Here is a 22,209-nt window from a genome sequence, read left to right as displayed (position 1 = left end):
GTGAAATCCAAAAAACTGGATAATTGGATCAAGCTGATCCTGCCCAACTGGGTGAGGTAGGTGTAAATAAACTGAACCCCACCACCCTTCCTTCCCATGCTCTTGGAAACTCAGTTCACAGGAAATGCCCATTTATTTTTAAAGTTCTTAACTCCTCCCAAAGGATGACACTACTTGAATGCTGCGTGCTATGATTTCCTAGAGTAGAAGGAGATTATTTTTTCCCCATCCACACTAGAGAGGCCTAATCCAAAACAATATTTCCGTAGACCTTCTACTGACAGTTAAACACTGTGTTTCACAAAAATCCCAGTCAAAGGTTTCACCCCTACAACTATAGCTCACAAAAAGCAATTCTATAATGAGTTGAAAATATCTAATTCAGAAGGGTTAAGGTACATATCTGAGCTTTCTGAAGAGGTGGGCTTACTTTCTTGTCTCGTTTATTTGTGTAGCAGTAGTACAGTCGCTGTGTGGTCTGCTTTTCCACAAAACTGCAATGCTTAGACATACCCAACCCCATACCCCATACATTACTCTGTCTTCTACAGCTCACAAGTACCAAAAGGTAGCAAATGCCATTTAAAACACCAGTAAACACACACCTAAACCAAAAGCAAGCTGTGGGATTTTGCAAACTATCCTTAGGAGCGGAAGTAGAGACTATTCAGTCTATATTTTTAGAGAGTTTTCATAAAAATGGAACAGTCTGGGGAAGTTCTACAGTGCTTAGAATACCAACAAGGAGTTAAAATTCAGTTTTACAGTAATGAAATTACTTCCCTAATGTTTTTTCAAGCGGGAAAACAAAAAACCTCCTCCCTGCCCCCCATACAAATTACAGCAAGTTTAGTTTGCTGCTGCAGCCCTCACGTATGTGGGAGATAGGACAGGCAATCCCTGAGCAATGATGACTACATCCAATCGTGATATGAGCAAATTCCGCTGGATTGTTGAAGACATTTACTTTCTGCTGGTATAACATAACAGAAGTGCTAAATATTTTGGTTTTAAAGCCAAATGTTAAATTAAAAATGTAATTTCTTTAAATCCCCAATATTCCCTGTTCTCACAGCTGGAAGTGGTCTGCCAAAGAAAGATCAGTGAGGAGTACAAAGCTGATCCTATCCACTAAGATTTCACCCTAAAGGGAAGCTCAGAAACATGGAATTCAAAATTTTATACAAAAGCTCAAGATAAAACATGTTACTACCCAAACATTAGCATGTTTGCCTTTACTGGTTCTCAGTTTCGCACACCTCCTCCTCCTTTTCCTCTCTTTGCAAATAGGGAGTAGGCTGGGGGCTGAGCAGGAGAGAGCAATGAGCTCTACCAGGACAGCTGGCACGTTTGGGGCCAGAACACTTCTGGTCTTTCCCTCCCAGCAGAAAAACAAAACAAAACAAACCTTAGCAACATTTTTACACTGACTGGCTGCATGTGTTTGTTCACAGCTAAAGGCCGTTCACAGTCCAGGTTTCTTGCCACAGGTACTTTCAAACATTAGCTGAAATGCACAGAGAGGCCCAGCCTGTAAGGGGCTTGGGAAGGAGGTGGAAGGGGTGCTGGCAAGTCCAACCCCTGGTCCGAGCTGAGGCTGGCTCTGAAACCAGATGAAAGGTAAATTTCGTGGTAGGGTTCATCAGTGAGCAATACCACATTTCACACTGGAGCTAGGGAATGTTTTTAGAGACTATCCGTTTGTATCTGCCAAGCTAGATTTTAATATAACGCATCAGATGAACACAGAGCCAGCCCTGAACCTACATAAATTCATTGCGCTGATTTCTAGGTGTTAACAAGGGCTCAGATTCTCAGCTCACCACAATGTTCTGTGTTCAGAAATCCCACAGCTGTAAACATGAAAATGAGACCAGCATCTTGAAACATCAAAGCAGTTCATCCTACTGAGGCCAAGGAGTTGGTTTCTTTACAATTACAGCACTCCCTGCACACAAGAAACCCCATTTACATGGTACTTTTCTCTTGGGCAGTATAAGCCACCATTTCATACTGAATTAAACCCAATAAAGCAGAACCAACTGAACATAAAGACAACTACAGAATTCTCTCCAGACTTTCAAGAAGAAAGAGAAGATGTTAATTACAGCCCAACTCATCTCCTCACTGCCCTAAGAGCAGCACCAATGAGGTCTCTATAACGTGCATTGTCACTGGTGTTTAAATCGGGGGTTTGGGTTCTCATGAAGCTGGCCTGACAGCACCCTCGAGACGAGGGGAGCAGCTTCAGGCGCCAGCCTGCAGGATGCCTCTTACCTGTACCTCCTGACTGGCTCCAGCTCTACTGCAAAGATCTGAACACAGGTTGTCCTCCACAACCAAACTGCTCTCAGGTACTCTTGGTCAATTAATGCACTGCTGAATGTCACCATTAGCAGCCACCACCACTAGGAAGCTGCCCAATTTAGGTTCAGGCAAGGGGAAGAAGTGTCGGAGACGAACTACTATTTATATGTAATACTGCTATGAGCTGCTTTCAAACAGCAGCATACTTTACTGCCTGCAGGCTGGTTAACACTGAGCCTCTGCATTTGTGTTTCACCTTTTTGATACTCTCTAGGTAAACAGTAGCTAAGATTATTTTTTAGAAGTCCTGTGCAGCGGTTTTCAGGTCTACTTAATGATTAAAGCAGACACTTGTGTCAGACCAGAAAGGTTTTGTGGTTTTATATACACTAACCTGCTTGTAAAACCAATGCCCTTCCCCAGTAACAGAGCAGCTCCACTGTGAGAGGGGCATCTGAGCCACGAGATGCCAGTAGATGTTCAGACACAGTCACAAAGCACACAGGGACACCGGGACGTCCAGCACGTCATTGTTTCGCTGGATCCACTCAGGGCAGCTTGTGCTGTTGCTGCTGGCAGAATAACCAGCATTCTGGTTAAGTCACAGGGTATCATAAGTACTACAGAAAAAAGCAAGACCAGATGCACACAGACACACACATACAGGTATATGTTATCAGAAAGCTCAAGGGAAAAATACGGATCAGACAAGAGAGACTCTCTCCTGTCCCAAAGCAGCAGGTATCTGACAACTGGGCTCCAGCCGAGGCAGCTGCAGCCTGTCCCCTACATGTATTTTCTCAGAGGTTCAAGGTCAGAAACAGCAGCCTTTTCATTACAGGCTCACACAACAGGAATCTCACCCTACTGACAAAAATAACCACATTACTTTCTTCAGTACAGCTTGCGACAGGATGGCATGACTAAGACTGACATGGTAGCTCTTTCTCTTGGGTAAGAAAGGCTACAGGCCTATCCACAAACAATGATTTTATAAGCTCAAGATGACTTCAGCAGAAGAGGCTTACATTATTTATGAATTGCTTGCAATACCAAGATATTCACCAAAATGCTCTGTAAGTCACTGCACTGCTTAGTGTCTCTTGCTGCTAAAAGCATGACTATTTGTTAACGCAGCTGAACAATCTCCTTGCTACCCTACTAAGTAAAAAAACCTCGAGTTTCTGTAGGCATTATGCATCTCAAACAAACAGGTTGGGGTGGGGGGGGGGGGAGAGGAAGCAAGCAAAAAGCTAACAAGATCTCTTTCACTACTCCCTGATGCTAGGCTGAGCAGCTGTGCTCACAGTTTGACTTCAGCATCCAAAAATGGACCACGGCCTTCCAGGGCTCTCGGTGCTAAATGACAGATGACTGCCGAGGTTCACTGGTAAAGGTTTATTACAGACTGCTATTCTAATTTTAGCCTCTGGACATTTTTAGGACCAATAAACAAAGTCTAAAACCCAAGAGACCAAATAATCCACATATGGATTCTCTCCTGCTTGTGCTATTTCAGAAAGTCATTCAGAGCTCCGAGGAGTTTTATTTTTATTTTAAATCACTGTTTAACTTCTTGTTACTGGAAGCAGTAAATTACACCACAGTGTTGACCAGTCCGTACAGGAAAGCAAGCCCAACAGAAAGGAAGGAGACACAGATTCCCACAGGAAATAAGAGATTCCAACAGAAATCCTCCACCACTATTATAACACATGGTGGGGAACAAAAACCCCATTTCCTTGACTTTCCATGTCAAAATACAGCAGAGTTCCCCACTCCAGTACAACTCTGCCGTAGGCTTTTTTGAATAATTACATCTGGGCTCATACGGGCTCAGTCAGTCTGTGCAGAGCCACTTCATCCACCCAAACTCTCCAGAAGCATCCTTTGGGATGCTTTTGAGCTTCTCCTCAAGCCTTCTCCTTTCATCTTCACGCATCAAAGCCAGCTATGCTGTCAAGGTTCAGCAAGTTTCCTGCCCAGCTCCGCAGTTTCCAGCGACACAGACCATAAAAATATTAGAGGCAACAGCTCAAGTTCTCCCTTGTGCAGACCAGACCAGCCAACTTAAGTGGTATCAGCTCAAGGACAGACCTTCTGCACCACTGGCATTACCTGTGGACATTCCTCCCGGTGCTACACCTCTTCATGCAGCTGTTATTACCTGCAGATTTCGATCACAGCAGTATAAGAAGTCTTCCCGTGGACTAGAATAAGTCCAGAATCTCTGGCTGGAAGCACAGAAAAGAAAGCTGCAGATCTACCGGACAACTGATTTGTTCTTCACTTTCATTCCTACAGAGGTAATTCGTTAGGTGCAACTCAGACACCTGGTGGTGTGTTTTGAGGCCAATGGGAAAACAAAAAACCACCACCGACAAAGAACTGGCCTGTCCCTCAGTGACACAGATGCCTGCAAGGCTAAGCCTCACTTGCAGACAGCACCGTGCTGTTGCCAAAAGGCTTTCCCCAGCACTTCTGACCAAACCAGCATCTACCTTTATTCCTTGGCCTGCTGTGTGGTCCAAAAAAAACAAAGAAACAAAAAAAAAAACCTCTGACACTTTTGGCTGTACCAAAGGCTACAGTTTTTGCTTCTTCCACATTATCATCTCATCCTTGCTTTGGTTTCCTTCTCCACTCTTGCAAGCTCACCACACACAGTCTGATGGAGTCCCATAAGACGGATAACACACCTCTCTGTACTTTCTGTAGTCAACACTTCACAGGAGCCAGATACTCACCCTATTACAATAGCTGCTCCTTGTTTTGTTCTACCTGCTACACAAACAGGCATTCCTTGCAATATAAAAGTTGAATTCCCCTGTTACAAATCCACAGAATACGCATGGAGACAAAGCAACGGCAGGTGATGTCTGTGCAGGGGCTCATCTTCCCCCTGACCTACAGCCCAAAAGGGCGATGATCCCAGGGGGAATCTTCTCTGCCTGTCTGGGTCCCACAGAGTGCTCTCGTCATCTCACTACTCCAGAGGTGCAGGGCAGGCCTCTGCCCTTCTGACCCAGATGCTCTGCACCATTCCCTCCCTGGCCATCTCCAGAGCTGACCCCTCTGCTCCAGGGTTTCCCTCTGTTATGCTATTTTCTAAGCGAGGGAGGAGACCACGGCAATTCTCCATGGTGAGAGGACATTAGCACAGCCTGAGCAGGGCAGCTAGGGACCTAGTTTCCTCAAGTGGGAAGCTAATTTCAGTGCTGCACTCCTCAAACAGTGGCATAGTAGTATTTTACATCAGATGATAGTGAGTAAACAGCATATTGTTAACCATTTCAAGACAGACCAAGCATCAGCAGTTCAGCAGGTACAAGCAATCACTGCAGGCAGCTTCCAAAGCCTGGCTGATATATGTGAGCAGCAGGAAATACTGGAGGTGAAGGCACAGGCTTTTGGTGGGAAAAAGAATGACAAACTGGACTGCAAGGTAGCTGATGCAGTTTTTAATCTTATCTAGATGAAGATACCTTCTCTACCTATTAAATATTCTACATTTACTTAAACATTTCAATTATAAACTTCTGGTTCTAAGGTAGCAGTCCTCAGACACTGAACCCATATCCACACAAACTGCTCATCTTCAAAGGATGTTATTCCTCTTGCCTTTGAACATACGTATGATTTTCTGTCCTGAGAAGCAAACTTCCTATTTTTTGTGTTAGAAATCTTTAGCCATGGACTTTAAACTCCCTGTCTTTCTCCTGACACTTACTTTTGTTTCCAGCACAGTCAATGGTTGCATACTCTTCATATTACTCACATTACATCACTTTCCACATCATACTTGTGCTATACTGCTTTTTATTGCTTCACTGCACTGGAAACTCAGTTCGTTTTCTTTAGTTCATTTCCTTCTCCCCTGCTGCCAGGAAGGACAGGCCAGTCTGGGAAGGACTCCTGAGCTCTCTCAATTTCCAAGGAGTGTTGGCAATTCAATGCTATAATCCCAAGTGACGAAACAACAACAACAAAAAAAAAAAAAAAGCAGATGTATGAGATGCTTTTGTTTTGCTAGATGTTTTTGCAGATGTAAGAGTCAGCTTGGTAAATATGCTCACAGACTTGCAGAAATCTGCTCTCAAAATAAGAAGCACATGCTTTCACCCTTGGAAAGGTATAGTTTTTTTTTTGTTTGTTTGTTTGTTTTTTACACTAAGTCAGAGCTACTTCAATTAACAGCTAAAAGAAAGGCCAAGCACTTCTGCTGCCTAAGCAATTCACGCTTCAATCATCGTATTCTAATATTCTATGCAGAAAATGCAGGGGAAAAAGTCAAGCGCGATTTATAAACTCTCTCTGATTCCTGCTGGAAACAGACTTGCTTTTCCCCTGCAGTTACAGAGGAGTGATTCTTTCCCTGCTGTTTTTGGGTGCCACAAGCCGCCTGTTGTTCGGAAGGAAGCACACAGCACTCCTGCTGCAAGTGCCCAGCTCCAGTGAGCTCAAGGCCGCACAGAGCTGCAAAGCCAGCGCGTGCGACCCAGCACCAAAGACCTGGGCTGAGCCTCCCTCCCCTGCACTGGCACCGCTACAAAGAGCCCACGCAGACCAGAGGGGCTGTGTAATGCTTCCAGCTGTGCATGTGCCTCTGTGTACGTTGTGTGCCAGAGGACAGCTCAGCGGCCTGCCGAGAGCGAGCATCACGCAGTCCAACCACCCGCCACATCCAGGAAGCCGAAACTTGGTCAAAGCTACTTCTCCAAGCATCCTTGCACAGAAGTGTCCTGGCTGTACTCGCCCTGTCAAGCGCAGCAAAGAAAAGGAGCCCCAAAATGAGTCATTGCTATGCGCTGGTGGTGCCTTCGCTTCCAAAACTTCTGCTTTGCCTCTCCGCCACGGGAACCGAAACGACATCAACTTGCTCCTAACTGCGGCCACAGCAAACACATCCCTGCCGGGCAGCAAAGCTCTGCCACAGCTCCTCCAGCCTGGGCAAGCCACCTAGCAGCAAGAAGAGCCCTTTTGGCAGAGCCCTGCTTAATTCTTGGCTCTGACAACTCTTCCATCCCCCAAAGCAAAAAAATTTGAATTTGCGGGAAAAAATTCAGCCAGGTTTATTAGGTTTTAGAGGGGCTTGTACTAAGGAAGCAGTTACAAAGAGTCCAGCAGAGCTTGGAAGCAGCACACACAATGGGTTCAAAGTCTCCCATGCACTTCAAACACCAGACACTTTTCAATTAGGCGAGGAGCGACTGCTTTTACAGCATTGGCTGACAGACGGTATTGCTGCTCTTTGGGTACAATATAGGTAGCAGTAAATATTTAGGTGTAGAACAGAAAATGGGTTTAAGCAATACATTTTAAAAAGCAAAAGCAGAATCCTAAATAATATCAACACATCTGAATGCAAAACCAAGAGCTTTTCTTCTAAGATACATTAAATGTTGCTAATTAAAGATCAAGTCAGTAACTATATAAAACAGCTAAAAAGATGGAGTTTAAAAGAAAAAAAAAATCACCTAACAAGTTTCCAGCAGCAAAACCTGCTAACTGTAAGACTCAAACTGCAAATATAGCTTTGCTGCATGTTTTACCTCTGAGCCCAACAGATGCTTGTAGGAGATATACTTGTGGTTTGCAAGTTTCTCACACAAGCTTCAACATCCTGAATGGCAAACGCACAGCAAAAGCCCCCACCAAAGCTTCGTGCAGGTTGAGAAATCAGGCTGGTGAGCACCTAGTTTTCTGGGTTTGGTTTATTTTTTAAAGGCCAGTTGGGATTACCACGGGCAAATCATTTTGGTGAGTAAAAACATCACATCTTAACCCTCACCTTTTTTGAGCAAAGCAAATCTTATCCCACAGTCAGGTTATTCTGTTCGGTAGCAAAGCAAACGAGCTAAAAATGAAGGAAAAGAGTTACCATGGGATACCAAGATGCGTCACTTCTCATGGCTCTCTTGCTGCCATGTGACGTCTCAGCCCTGAGTGAAGAACTCAGCAGATGGGATAGAAAAAAAACGTAGAAAGATCTTTAGATTACAGCAAAGTTTAGGCTTTTAAATCCGATTTCCTAACTGCTTATAGCTATATATATAAATAATATTTATAAATTAAACTATGAATCTACTGTCACTGTGCAATAAATACATGCTTTCCTGTCTGTCACTCACCTTTTACACTTTTTCAGTTCCTCGTAGCAAATTCAGCCCAAGCACATTCAGAAATCCTGTTCTTACTGTCTTAAGAACCACCACTTGCTTTTTACAGGAAGCAAAGCAGGTCAACAGCTTTGCACCTCACTCGAAAAGACAGCTGAGGCCCCTTCATTGCAATAGACAAGAGCAATCAGAGAGCACCAGAGACAGAGAAGGGATCAGACAAGGGATAAATCACTACAAATCTGCTCGTGAGGTTGCCAAGCAGGTCACTGAATCCATGCCTTGGGATGAAGCCTGTTGTGAACTGAGAGTCACCCAGCATGCTGCCACTGCCTTCTCCAGCTTCAGGGCATCGCTATTCAACTCCATGCCGCTGCAAAGCTGCTGTTTGTGTGCCTGTAAGCTCCATCCTTACCCGCACTTGGGTTTTCACCCCAGCCAGTCCAGCATAAATTTTTAAACATCTCCTCCTCAGAGTCTTTCCTCTCTACACAAAATGGTAAGTGGTTCACAGTTTATAGCTGCCAATTTCTTTCTAGCACATCAAATCCCCTCCAAAGGACTTTCTTCCATCTCTATTCTCCTTCTACTAGAGCCTCCAACACCCACACACTGTCAAGCCCCAGAATCTCTGAGAAATTTGGTGGTTTTACACAGTAGCTGAGTAAAACGTACCCGGTAGTTCCAAGCAGTGTGCTGTGCAGGAAACCTTTCCCCTCCTCACTGCCCAGGTGACTTCAGCGGTGCAATCCCTTCAGCTATAACCTGATCCTAAATGCCAACTTCTGATCACCTGAATCATTTGCCTCTACGTGCCTGTTCTTCATTAGCTTCCAAGAAATTCAAATCATGAAGAAGCCAAGAGATCCCACATTTAATCTGCTCCTCCAACTTGCAGCCCCAGTTAGCACAAATAGATACGACATGGCATTTGAAAACATAGTTAATTACATACATATAAAATGAAATTTCATGCTTCTGCAGCAAGTTTAGCAAAGAAGACACTACCTTCCTCTAAAACATTGCTTCAGTAACCTCTCTCTCTGAGCCAGGAGATGCCATCTTTAATAGACACAGCTAGATTTTATCCTATCTCCTTTCAACCTCTACTCTTCTAGCACCTGCAGCAGGGAATACCCAAGCTTAACTGCACACCACTGAAAAGAAAGCATTACTCAAAGAAAAACTTTCCCTTGTTATAAGCTTGTTGGTTCCTCATTTTATTTGAGGCTGCTTTTTTTTTTGAATGGGGAGGGCCTGAGCAGAGTCATGCTCTGCTCATGCTTTTCGTAACATTCCTCTTCTCACTTCCTCCACTCACAACCATTTCTTCTCCAAGATGTAGAGCCAAAGTTTATACAGCTCCTCTTATACAAAAGCTGTTCTGTGCCTTTGATTACCTTCATCATCCTTTGCCACACTTTCCTCTTTTTTTTTTTTTTGAGATGGTAGAGCAGCTGGCATTGAGGATGCAGGGAATCATGGATATACAGATACATTTATAAAATGGATTTAAAATGTATATATATTTAGCAGTAGCTTGTTGTTTTGTTCTCAAGAACATTCATTTCCTTCTTTGCCTTTCTGGCTATTGTGCAGCTTTCCAAATTAAATAAGAATAAAATTAAAGCCTTCCTCCATCTTTGTATTTATTATTTCCTGATACAGTATCAGCAAAATGACCTATATTGATGCACACAGGAAAAACCTCTTGTTTTTTTGTGTTGTTGTTCTTGTTGTTTGTTTGTTTTTAGTTACCCTTAGCTACTTTGCAGTGTCACTAACCTCTCACCATATACCAGATTCTTCACCTCCTCTAGGCTGGACACACGCTTGCTTCCTCTCTTCACGTGGGAGCAGCACACCCACTATATTTTGTGCCAGGTTAGGCACAGCATGCCAAGGGGCAAGGCTGCATCCCAAAATTCCTGCCAGAACATATTTTTTTTTTTCCCCCAGGGTTCAGTACCTGAAACTGCAAATTCCTCCCAACACAGAGCATCAGTACAGATCTGCTTTGAAGCACCTATTTTCAGTCAACCCCAAATCACCACAGAGAAGTGATCACCACTGGCTGAATAGAAACATTTTCCTGCTAAAACTCAGCAATCAGCACAGAAATGTTAAAAAAACAGCTTAGGTGGACATTTCTCCAACAAGCAGTGGCTAGAGGAAGAACTTCAGCTGTAGTGTGACTTGTGCAGCAACAATGAACCTTGCACAAGCAAGCAGCAGCAGGATGCAGACAACAATCTGCATGAGTGTTGATGCAAGTTCACTTAAGAAAAAAATTCTTAGGCTTCTCATCTACCTTGCAAGGCTGTGGAGTGAAATAAAGCTCTTTCTTAGGCCAGTCTGTCTGGCACTCCTACTGCACTGTTTGTGACAGTGTTTGGAATAGACAGGATTGATTTGGCTGCAGTGATAACAAGACTTTCATTCGTAAGTGAGCATCAAATGCCTCACTGTAGGAAAGAACGAGAGATGACATCAACAGGTCTAGGAACTTGCTCTGGGGACTCCACCTCCTGGTCTTGAATTTCAGGTTTCCACAAGTCCTCCCTTGTAAAATTAAAATTATGGGAATGCAGCCTCAGAAAAGGCACTGCCTGGCCTAAGGCTACCCCTCAGGAGAGTCTCACCAGCTCTTCCCTCCTCTCCCTCATTCTGGCTGTTGGATGCTCCCTTCCCTTCTCCACCCCACATTCACGGTGTACAGGGACTGCAGGCTACTGACACTGGATGTACTCCTGAACAGCTCAATAGCCAAAAACGTGGAAGACGGTGAAACAATTTCTCTACAAATGAATGTAACAGAGTTGAGATGCATGGTGGGACTTCAAAAACACAAAACTAGAATACCTGGGGACAGCACTGTGAGAAACAGGACCAAGATTCCCATTTGGTGGATGCACGGCTTTCGGTGGCTAGCCATGCTGACTGCTTCCACTGCACCCTTTTCATTGGGGTCCAAGCAGCTTAAGCAAGGGTAAAGGACAGGGAAGAAGCAATGAGACAGTTTGCCAAGCTCTGCACTCCTCCTCGAGACTCTCCCGTATCCTGAATTACTCTGTACTCTTTCTGTGCAAGCTTCACAACTTGGCTCCCATTTTCATCGCAGCCTCTGTGCCTCTCCCTGCTGCCACTGCAGACTCAAACAGATGACTGAGAATCCAGCAGTTCTTCTGCACTTGGTTGTTCCCTACCACGGGAGAGAAATTTGCAGAAAGTTGGCCTCACTTCTCCGTCCCAGTCACTCCATCAAGATAAGGAAAGCAGATGACACAGAACTCCGTAAGAGAAGAAGCCTGTGAAAAGAGATTTTCTGGCTACTTCTTGGGTTTGCAACAATTCAACAGCCACCAGAAAGCACTCCAGCTAACATCAGTGTCTCTTGTTTCAGCGTATGCTGTCTTGCACACCCTCCTTATGAACAGCTAAATGAAACCCTCCACCCCCAGAATCCCATCTCTGAACAGCAAGAAGCAAAGCACGAGCAGGGCACACACAGGGTTACTGTGCCTTCCATCTTTGGTCAAACACAGATGAAAATGAATGTTATTATGCCAGAAACTGCCAAAAAGCAGCTGTCTTCCCTTGCCTTACCTTAAGCCCTCCTTACAGTTCTGGCCAGACCAGAAGTGGCACTTCACACTGTGCTGGGAGGGAGGACAAGGTACTTCTCATCAAATGTTGCTTTAGGACAAGAACGCCCCATGCCAGACCGATACACCATGCACAAACTATGCTGATTTAAAGTCAGCTGTATGTATTTAAAGACTGCAAGTATCAAGGCTGCATTCAAGGCTCCAGTTAAAGCCTCCTAACTAAGCCACTTCTTGACAGTGAAGAAATGCAAACATCTGCTGTTACCCCCTCACCTTTCTGCTAGGCGGTTGTGGGTGCAAGCAGTGATGCGTTCGAGCCGTGAAGCCAAGTACCCAATGTACTTTCCCCTCCACACAGAACCAGCTCCCTTGCATACCAGCTGCTTCAGCTCAGCAAACAGGAGCTAAAGCATGGCCTGATGCAGTCCGTAAATCTGAATCCTACAGAATGTGGCCAAGTAACAGTCACAAAAGTGTTAAGCTCTTTATCCTTGTGGTATGCTCCTGTATTTCATAATTTTAGCATGGCATTCACAGCATATCAGGTAACATTAAAATCCAACGAGGGTGCTGTCTATTCATTACACAACCTGTCTCTCAACAGAACCCTTTGATGAAATCTGGCAAAAACTGGTGTATTTTTGTACACAAGTTGCAATTTTGTGGTTATGATAGTTTAAGATACTTGATCACAAATATCACATGACTTCTGCTCTAAAAACAGATCACTCAGAAGAACCCACAAGTGGCTCAAGGCTGTTACCACCTTGCCAGCAAACCCCAAACCTAACTGATGCTTCAAAGCTAGCAGTGACTTACAGACAGAGATGTCCTTTAGTTTAGATAGACTTGCCCATGGCATTAATTAGTCCTTAACGGTGACGAAGAGAGACCACGTGTTGGCTTTGCAAACCAAAAGCAAGCTGACATCCTTACAGAGCACAAACACAACCTTGTGCTGAATATTACTGGAGTATGAAAAAAATCATTTAGAGAAAGAGCAGCTACAACACAGCTACTTGCCATATCTCCTCTGTAAACAACATTTAAACTGCGAGGTACAGCTGTGATTAAGGAGCAGGAGACAAGAAGAGACAGCCTTGTAACTGCTGACAGGTAAGTTCATCTCAGCTTCAGAACGAGCAACAGATGAAAGAATACCGAGAGGATGCTGAAAGACAACCGATAGCTTGAAGAATACACACCACTTTTCAAATAATTTCTGTGATGTAGGGTAATATTTAAGATCACAGCATTCACTGGGAGTTAGGTCATCCATTTAGCAGCAGGTTTGCCAGATAAACTGTCTGAAGACAGTAAGAGAATCAGTAAAAAACTGTACAGCAATGCAAAAATCAGAGTCAGTGTCTCTGCATTCTTGTTTTTCGGCTGCCTGCCCACAGAAACTTCACAGAAGACTGAAACACAGAAGACAAATACATGAAGCGGAAGAGCAGGCTAGGTGTTGTAATCAATTTCAGCTGAGACACATGCTTTCCCTGTTCCTGCTATGCCCAGACCTGTTATCCTACCTCTGCCTCGTCTACAGCACTCCATTTCACATCTGCTGCTGGCTTCATTTAAATGTTTCTCATGCAGAATTATTATTTTTGGAGCAGACAGCGTCGGACAAACCAGCACAATGAAAGGGCGGTTGTGCTGGCAGATGCAGACCATCCAAATCTTTGGCAGGGGGCAGGCAAGTAGCTGCACTGGGCTGAGGAGGGCATTGGCCTCATTTGGGTTGCTGACAGCTTCTACCAAACACCTAAAGCAACTCCGCAAGCAGAGTTAGCATATCCGAACGATAAAAACAGCGTTTGTGCAAAGTGTGTTTCTCACCTCTGCTGCCACTCACCCTTCACGATGTGCTGTACAGGTCAGGGTGCTCCCAGGGCTATATTTACATGAGCTTTCCAAGAAACTATTAGCAAAGCTTGGGGAATTTAACAATGCATCAGTGTCAGGAGACAGCTGAAATGAAGAGCTCCACAACCCAGAAAATGGCAGGGAGGAGCCTCAAGGCAGGAGAGTGCTCTAAAGAAGATGATATTTAGATTTGCCTAGCAAAAATTTAACGTAGCTTGGATGCACACACGATTTCAACAACTGGGACAGCCTCAGAGGACTCTGGTGACAGCAGACATCCTCAGCAGGGACTGTAAAATCCTTCAACGTTTTAAAACCCAATACTCTACCCATCCTTTGCGACATATCTATCACCATGGAGCAAAATACATCAGCTACAACATATCAGCTTCCTAAGAAGTACATGCAAATCTCCTGTCAAAACAGCTGCTAACAGTCTTTCAACTCTTCAGTGGAAATGGAGACAGCAGAGGAAGGGGGAAGAAGCAAAGGACAGAAGAAAACCTTTTTGTTTTAAGGCACCCTGCAAACACAGATCCATGTGAACACAGCAAACCAATTAACAAATGAACTGAAAGAAAGCATCTTGTGTAAGAATCCTGATAACCATATGATCTGTGGAATAATAAAACTGCAGAGCCACAGACTAGTTTAGAACAACCACGTCCATTGCTAAAATAATGTGCAAAATGAGGTCATAAGAGTCTCTGATAAGAAAGCTATTTAGTAGGGTCTAATTCAACATGAGAATACAGTGTGCTGGATACCTCACATGATTGAAGTTGGGGGAAAACAGATTAATAATACAGCTTCCAAAAAGACAACGAGCCCACAAGTATCACCAGGCTGTGCTGCCTGGCTTGCAGACTACAAGGATGGCCTGATTATGCTTCAAATGCTTTGAACGCAAGTTTTCTGAACGCAAAGAGACCAGATATAAATGCAGAGTATCACTCCAAACTGCAAGCCAAACGTGCTTAGTCTTTACATTTCTAACTCGCAGCCAGAGAGCAAAGCACAATTAGAGAGCAGCAAGATGGTGTTCTCCTTGTGAAACCAAATCAACAACACATTTTGAACCATTTCCAGCACAGCTTCAGCACAAAATAACATTTGCACCAGGCTGTTAGTAACATAATCGCTGGAATTTCATCCGCATGCTAAGAGATGGAGGAAGAGCCACAGGGAGCAGCCCTGAGCGTATGCTCAGCCTCCAAAGGAAGTGAAAAAAGTTGCAAAAAAGCTGTGCCGTACTTCATTGCACTAAATGCCCTTCAGACAGGGCCTGCATGTACAGGCATTTGCTCCTCAAGCACGGCACGGCTGGGGCTAGGAGGAGCTTCAGTGCTTGCCTAGAGTCCTGCCCCACCCCCAGGTGTGCCAGGTAGATGCTCAGGCACTTGGAAGGAGCCAGGCAGTGGCCGAACCCAACCGAAACCGAAGGCTCAGGTATGTACGTGGGAACTGATCAGTAGCAATGGTTCAGCCAAAGCCAGAAGGAGCACCAGCAGAAGACGCACAGCATGACAGAAAGCTCATTTTCTCTTTTCTATAAGCTGTGAATCAACCTCAGAGCAATGCCCCAGGACAAAGGGCCAGTCATTGCTAATGCAGTTGACAAACAATCTCAAGAAGGAAGATTCACTCTCTGGATTAAGCAGTACCCTGGGCAGGTACAGCCTGTTTCCATAAGCTGCAGTCACTTCCTGCTGTTGCACCCTTTGCCTTTCCCAAGCTCTGTGTTTAAGGGAAAACAAATAGGAAAATAACATGAACTATTGACAGCAACCTGCTTTGTGGTACCCACTTGCTGAGAACCAGACATATTAAATAAGTAGCAAAGGCTGGGGAAGATACCAGAGGCAAATCGGATCAACTCAAACAAACCAAGTGAAGGGCACAAAATACCTGCTCCAAAGCTCAGTTAAACCTTTCGTTTTGGATCACTTCCACACTCATCGACAGCTTCAAGCTCAGTCATCCCTGGCAGCAAAGTAATCACTTAAGAAGTCAATGCCACAAAACCCCTAAATTTGCAGTCAGTTACGTGATTAATAGTTTTCCCCAAGGTGCTCTTACGTGTGCAAGACAACGCCCAGAAGCCACAGACAGCACTTTTAATGGAGATTATCCCCCATGCATTTGACATTTCACTTTTTTTTTTTTTTAAGCACCTGTTCTAGCCAACTGTTGCTCATTTAATTGGGAAATCTAATGGCTGAAAATCCCATGGCTGTTAAACCACCATGTAGTCTGCACTGGAATTTAATTTTAACTATTCCAATCCCTCGCCATATTCATACACTTCCTTCTTTTTTTTTTTTTTTTTTTTTTGCCCAAGTTGCTTGGTAGAAGCAATATTTACAGAAAGATACCACATACCTGGAAGGTCTATTCCTGTGGAATTAAATACGGTAGGTATAAGCATACCTGTTAGCAGTAAGTTTAAACAAAAATCATCAAGAGAAGTTAAGTTCCAGCCACAAAAGTGCTTTACACGGTGCAATGTCTGCTTTCAACAGTCAATGTTACACTGATGATGCAGCAATCATTTGCTTTGCTCTCCACGTGGAGAGGGCTGCTACAGTCAGAACATGAAGTGCTACATAAAAATTTGGGAGGGTTTCTGCTTCCACGACGCCACAGTTTAAATTTTAAAGCAAATGCAGCAAGCAAGTATAGCACCAAGCTGAAGGATGAGTTATGTTTATGTAACAAAAGGCTTCCTGGATTATTTTAAGGCTCAAGTTCTGCAAAGCTAACAGTTGAGGACAGGGTTGTTTTTATGACCGATTCACAAAATAAACATCATTGAAGAGCCAGCAGAATCTTGTTATTCTGCCATAGTACACCCCTAGATTTCAGCAACGAGTACTTTGTGACCCTCTGAGTTTGGAGCATACGCTGTCATATACCGAGACAAGTACACAAATCACACAGAAGTCAAAGATACCAATGCATCTGCGAGTCATTTCTCAATATAAATCACAAGGTTGTGCCACGTGCCCAACAGTGCCTGGTTTGACCCTTTCTCTTTTAGCAGGAACAAAGCAACCTCACATCTCTTGCACTGTATGTGCAGTAATAATATTCAACCCCTATTAAATCTGCGTTTAACTCAAGAAGTAGATGACTACATTATTCATAGCATCTGTGCACTGAACCCAGAGGAAATAAAAGGTGAATCAATCGTCAGCTTTCAAAAAGCAGCAACTCCAAAACTAACCCATGCCCAAAGTAATTAGTATTACGTGCAGAAAAAAAAAAAAACTTTCTTGATTTTAGCATTGCTGATTTTTAGTCACAGTATTTTTCTCGTTATTTCTGTTCACTGACCCTATTTCCTACACTATCTGTGGAAGCACTATTTAATACCTTATTGCACAACACTTGAGATTTAGAGGTGCACAGCACTGGGACCTCTGCAAGAAAGGTGCTAAAACCAATTTTTCTAAAAACAGGTTTGCTTGGGGCACCCACAGGAAGAATTACAACCGAATTAGACAGAACCACAACTTAGAGTTGCTCTTCTGCTCTGTCACTGAGGCCATGCAGGACCAGCCAGTTTAGTCTCAACGATTTTCAAGAGCATCTAGAGAAAAAGGAAGCAGCTTTGCCAACTAAGAGCTGAGGGCACCAAAAACTTGTTTCATTCAATATGCTAGTCACTAGGGTTGCACACAAACAAATGACTGTGTAAAATACATCTTTTTTTCCTCAAAAATGTCTATGCTCAATAGTTCCTGCTTTTATTTTCCAGTTCTTACGATACCTCCCTCTGTAGCTCTTACAGCAGTCATGGGCCTTTCTACAGAGATCAAACCCAACAAAACCATGAAAGAATCTTAAAAGATGCCTCTCAGCAAATCCTTGCACAGCTTCAAAGGATTACTGAAAGAAAAACAAAACAAAACACAACTACAAGCAACAAAAAAGGGCACACGCCCGATTTATTTTTCCTTTGCAGGTCATTTATCTATGTCAAAGCCAAAACTGGGAACAGAAACCAGGCATTCCAACCACCAGTCTGGCCGTCTACCCTGTATATCACAGGCTTCAACAGCCAGAGGGGCAAAAATTTCCTTAAATGTAGTCTTTTTGTAGCATTTATACACAACTGTATCCTCTGAAGTTTTGTTCTCAGTTATTCTGAACTGGAAGAAAAAAAGAACCAACCTAACACATCCTTCAGCTGACTTCTCTAAGATTGTACAGTTTAGTGCTGGAGTTGGACTGTGTTCTTGAATGGAGAGAAAGCACCAGGCTAGCACTTCGTGTCTAAGCTAACATAAAATGGAGTGAATCATTATATATTTGCTAGTAAGCTATGTCACTGAATGAAAGCCTCCCTTAAAGCAACCAGGCAGCACAGGTGCCAAATGAAACACTGCCATGCAGCTGGAGGACATTAAGTAAGATGTTACAAATACACAAGCGAGGACCACAGACTGCCAGTGCTGAAGGCTGCCGTTGGCACACACACAAAAAATGATTAAACCAAAGCAAAAATGGATACCTGCCAGTGCAAATCCAAAACAAGAATTAATCCAAATTCAGGTCGCATTTAACATCAGCTTATAATAAACAACGTATTAAGAAGCGCACTGCTCCAAAACACACATCCTTAACAACACAAAATTCACTTACCTGAAATTGCCTTCCTACCCAGAGAACTTGGTTCATTGGGTTAGAAGCTCACTGTGACTATGAGAGTCAAAGCCCAGAAGACCTGCTGCTGGCTGCTGCTCACGTAGTCATAAGAGTCACTATAAAAAAAATATATAATTATTATTATGTGTTAAGAAAGCAGTGCTATCACATAGCCTCCTATTAAAAGCATTACAGTGACTATAACGTGAAGATAGCCTCAAGATCTACCAGTAGCTGGAATATGTTGTAAAGCACTGTGCTAACCTAGGCAGCTGTGCTTCAAAAACAGCGTTTCCCAAAAGTCACAGAAACACAGAGGAACCCTGTGTCCATACGAGGCCTATAGCAGCATTTGTTGGATCTGGAGGGGGGCTGGAGGGCTTCTGCTCCTACTTTGTGGCATCACACGGAGAGCAGCTCTGCCACTGTGCGCAGCAGCCTTCCCAAAACTCTCTCTGGCAGGAGGTGGTAAAGTCACCCAGGCTCTGATCCAGGCATCAAAGGAGATAACAAGCAAGTTGATGCAGGGGGAGGGACAAAAGCCTTTTCTCCTGGTCTTCAAGATAGCTTTACGATAGAGAAAACAGTCACACAGAAGCGAAGATAAAACATAAAATTGAAATGCACTTGACCAAAATCCACCAGGGGCGGCACGATGGTGACAGGCTTCTCTCCATCCCCTCCAACTGCTCTGCAAACACCAGCCTCGTGCACAGCCACACGCCAGGGCCAGCCGCAGCAGGCAGGACTGCTCAGGCCACAGTTTATGCTTGCTACCCACCCCACAAACACCCACCAGTCTCCAGTAAGGGGGATAAAGGGGGAAGGCCCTGTTCTGGTAAGTAACCGCACTCTTATCTCCTGAAAACAGCCACCCTCCCAAACACGTCAGAGCGCTCTCTGGCACTCATCCCTGCCAAGTTTCACAGTGCCCCAAAGCCGCCCATCAGCTGCCACAACGCTGCCCGTGGCCCCGCTGGAAGCTCCTGGACTCGATGCCCCGATCCAAGAGGCAATGGGGAGCAGGCTGGCGTGCAGACACCAACACACCCAGCAAGGCAGAGCCCAAAGGATCTACCAAGGAGCTCCACTCCTGGAGCTGTTCAGCAGTAGCAAGGCGTCATGGCACAAGAGAAGCTCGCTTCTGTTTTAGCACGCAAGATGACAGCATTCAACTCTGTGGTACCACTTGTTTTTAATACCCTGAACGTTTCTTTGACACAGAAGCAGCAGCTAAAAAGCATTTCTGATGGTTTTGATGCTATCGGTTCCTGAAGACGCCAGCCAGTCGTGTTCTCCGCATCACAGGATGGGCAAGAAGTACCTGTCCAGAGCCCTCTGCAACACCCCGCAGAGCACCTCCAGCTTATTCATGGTGTATCGTGCAGCACTGCAAATCCTCTGACCCAATCCATCAGAACCTGCACGTGCATGCATGCACACCCACCCACCCCAAGCTAAGCACCGAGGGCCACTTTCCAAGTCAAAGAAGTAGAAACGTCTCTCTCAAAGCACACACAAAGCTTTGGAGGTGGGGATTCTCCTCGTCTCCCTCCCACTTAACACGCATACGCAAGCAGAAGTGCTGCAAAGGGAGCAGGAGTGGGCTGTCCTCTTGCTTTCTTATCCAACATAAACAGCAAGAATCAGGTATGGCTGCAAAAGCAGGATTAACTGGCTACCAACTGTTCCCCAGAAAAGGTACCTTGGTGATTACAGCAGCATTTTCCTTTTACGCCCTAGCACAGGAGTACAGGCCTATTTCCACATTTCCCTGGCGTATTTGCTTCTCATTTCTCAGACATGCTGAAGTACTCCTTAAAATACACGGGGAGAAGCCCTGCCTGAATAGGTCACCTGTGCCAAGTTCACCACTGAGTATGCTTGTTGATTAAAACGTCAAATTGATTAGAAGACAATGTCAGGGGTTTTGAGAGAACGTTTTAACCAGCATCTAAGATATCATTGTAATCCTGCTCACAGTTAGTTCTTTGAACACAGAAAGCCAATGAAATTTGTGATGCTTACATAACACACCTCTGAAGGCATGCTAATAATTGAACCGTTTTGCAAAGGGCTCTTAACTTACAGTAGTTCGCCTCTACACCCTTTCCGCAGGGACAATAAAATCATGTGGGTAATCCTAACCTAGCATTCACTCCCCAGTGAAAGGGTACATAAGAAGTGATCTACAACTGCTTTAAGTACACAGACCTGCAGTGCAGGAACCCTTATCCAAACACTGATTTCTTCCCCCCCTCCTTCAGCTTTTGCTGCTGTATTTTAGGCTAACGTCCACTTTACTCTTCTGTCTCTGTAAAAGGCAAAATATTTTGGCTCTCGTTTCCATTCAGAAGATTTAGAGGCGATTCCCCACTGCCACACACTGCATTTTTGGTTGGTGACTGGAGAAGCATTAAGGGAGGAAGCCCCAAAACATCCCCTTTCTGTGTGTTGGCATGCTGCAGAAGTCAGCCCTGGCATCCCACAGCCCCAAGAACACCTTTGGTATTATGACCAAGGGCGACAGTTATGCAAAGCAGCATGATTTAGCCACAGGATTACCTTTTAGTTCTTCCAGGGCCTGAGCCCCCTTGCAGATTGCTGTGAGCAAAACTGAAGGGAGGAAGCTCAAAAGACTTCACTGACAACATGAAAGATACTGCTTGCAGCAAGCACTTCCTTCACTATTAAATCATTCTGTACTTTTATGGAAGTACATAACTGTGCCCATCTTCACATCTAATGCAGCTGTGCATCGACCTCACTAACCTGAATAAAACCAGCCAACATAACACACCAAGCCTTCCTTTCCAGTTTATGTTGCAAAAAAGGCAAAGCACAATTTTTAAGAGTGTCCAGAAGGACTGCATGAGCACAAGTTACGAAGTCAAAATGCTCAAGTCCTTTCCTGAATAGCTACACCAGACACAGTAGCTGTCATAAGGGAGGAAGCCAACCTCCAGCAAGAAACAACCAGACCCAAAGTCCCACTTGCCTGTTGGCTAGATTTACTTTTAGGTCACATCAGACAGGATCTAAATGACGAATATGCAACAAAAATCTACCCTGTTCAGGTGACATGGTCTCTTCCACTGTTCCCAGAAACAACACTCCCCCCTCAGGCCTCCTACCCAGTTTCTTGCTCCACCTTCCAAACAGCGCCTTACAGGACACACTGCTCCACAAATCAATCCCTGACGTTTCTGTGAGCCTCTTCATCATTTAGGGTACTAGCAGCCCCAGGAACATGTGGAAATTCCACACCAGCAGGAAACAATGAGAAGCACCTTGGTACACACTGGCATTTTCGACAGACCCTCCAGCGGGAGCAGTGGGATGCTCCAAGTTGCCTAGATTAACCTGAAAATACTTAGAAATAACAAAACTAAAATTAGTTCTAATACAGCAGGTTATTACTAAGTTGAAAAACACTAAGAACAGGAAGCAACTAACTCGTAGTCAGGTAACCTTCAGAATAGTCAGTGGTTTATTCAGATTGGATCTGTCTAGATAATGACCTCAGGTTATAAACACCCAAGGTCTAATTATTTAGTAAGACGGCATTTCCTGGATCAGTATTTGGAAGACAGTTTCCACTATTAACTCATGCATATGTGTATAGATACACATGCACGCACTCATATACACAGAGA

The 22,209-nt window shown here is 44.3% G+C and overlaps 1 protein-coding gene across 7 annotated transcripts in view; it reads right to left on the bottom strand.

Annotated features, from left to right (window-relative positions):
• SGMS1 (sphingomyelin synthase 1) overlaps positions 1–22,209 on the bottom strand; it is an 83,466-nt gene that overhangs the window by 43,378 nt on the left and 17,879 nt on the right. For all 7 annotated transcript variants that reach the window (XM_068689500.1, XM_068689502.1, XM_068689499.1 and 4 more), the window contains one exon: positions 18,551–18,669. The gene's annotated coding sequence lies outside the window, so the exon portion shown is untranslated. The remainder of the gene's footprint in view (positions 1–18,550; positions 18,670–22,209) is intronic.

The sequence above is a fragment of the Anas acuta genome, chromosome 7 (genome assembly GCF_963932015.1).
Source record: "Anas acuta chromosome 7, bAnaAcu1.1, whole genome shotgun sequence".
In the NCBI taxonomy this organism is placed as follows: domain Eukaryota; kingdom Metazoa; phylum Chordata; class Aves; order Anseriformes; family Anatidae; genus Anas; species Anas acuta.
The sequence above is the reverse complement of the archived record's forward strand: the minus strand, read 5'-3'. Positions and strand labels throughout refer to the sequence as shown.